This window comes from Zalophus californianus, chromosome 4 (assembly GCF_009762305.2).
Source record: "Zalophus californianus isolate mZalCal1 chromosome 4, mZalCal1.pri.v2, whole genome shotgun sequence".
NCBI classification, from domain to species: Eukaryota; Metazoa; Chordata; class Mammalia; order Carnivora; family Otariidae; genus Zalophus; species Zalophus californianus.
In genome coordinates, this window is record NC_045598.1 from 168,883,822 (window position 1) to 168,885,214 (window position 1,393).

A 1,393-nucleotide genomic window follows, 5' to 3' on the forward strand; every position below is an offset into this window, starting at 1 on the left:
TGCCACATCTGTGCCTCCGCTGTATCTATGTCTATATATATATACACACACACACACACATACACACACATACCCGTACTTGTATCTATGCCAACATCTAATGTTTAAGAGATGCTCTATGAATGTTAATTGCCTTCTCCCCCACTGTATCAATTAACTAGTTTAACCAGTATTTAAGTGTTTGTTTTATGCCAGCATTGTGCTAGTTTCTAGAGATGATGAAAAGGTGATGAAGATCCAGACACTGTCTTTAAGAAGAAAAAGGGAGACCTTCCTCTCTCTTCCTCAGCGCTGCCTGCGGAGGTGGACGCCATCTGTTACCGGGCATCATGGCTGCCCTCAGACCTCTGGTGAACCCAAGATCGTTACAAAGAGGACCAAGAAGTTCATCTGGCACCAGTCAGACTGCTATGTCAAAATTAAGCGCAACTGGCAGAAACCCAGAGGCATTGACAGTAGGGTGCGCAGAAGATTCAAGGGCCAGATCTTGATGCCCAACATTGGTTACGGGAGCAACAAGAAAACAAAGCACATGTTGCCCAGTGGCTTCCGGAAGTTCCTAGTCCACAACGTCAAGGAGCTTGAAGTGCTGCTGATGTGCAACAAATCTTACTGTGCAGAGATTGCTCACAATGTCTCCTCCAAGAACCGCAAAGCTATTGTGGAAAGAGCAGCCCAGTTGGCAATCAGAGTCACCAATCCCAACGCCAAGCTGCGCAGCGAAGAAAATGAATAGACAGCTTGTTGTGCACGTCATATTTGTGTTAATAAAACCATAAAACCTAAAAAAAAAGAAGAAGAAAAAGGGAGAAAGGGACATAGAGACCACATGATTCCAGATATGACATGGTTTCAGAAAGTTGGTGAGATTGCTGGGCTCAGGGACTGACAGCTTGCTGTATTTGGGGTTGATGTCATGACCTGTGAATGAATATGTGATCCACTTTGTATAAATGCATTGATAAAATATGCTATAAAGGACAGTTCTTTTTCTTTTCATTAGAGGATACTGTGCTCTTTTCAAGCAAGGCTGACTTACCATTTTAGAGTCACTGTGGAGAACTGCATTAACATACACGACATTCCATATTTGCTTCAGGTGCTTGCCTGGTCAGGTCCTTCCTCCTTCTCTGTTTCCCCTTTCTTCCTTTCCCATTGTTCTGCTGCCTTCTTTCTCTTTCCCTCTCTTCTTTTCATTCACTTAACAAAATTTTATGTAGTGCCTACTAAGCGCCAGACACCATTTTAGGCACAGTAGTTAACAAGAAAATGTCTGTTCTCATGGAGATTATGTTCGATTAGTAGAAAATAAACAACAGAATAGGAAACAAATAAATATATGACAGTTGGTATGTTAATAAATAAAAAGCAGGATAAAGACACAGAGAATGAC

The 1,393-nt window shown here is 42.0% G+C and overlaps 1 pseudogene; it reads left to right on the top strand.

The window, feature by feature from the left end:
- The first annotated feature begins 296 nt into the window (after positions 1 to 296).
- On the top strand, positions 297 to 748 carry LOC113909008 (annotated as a pseudogene).
- The last annotated feature ends 645 nt before the right edge of the window (positions 749 to 1,393 follow it).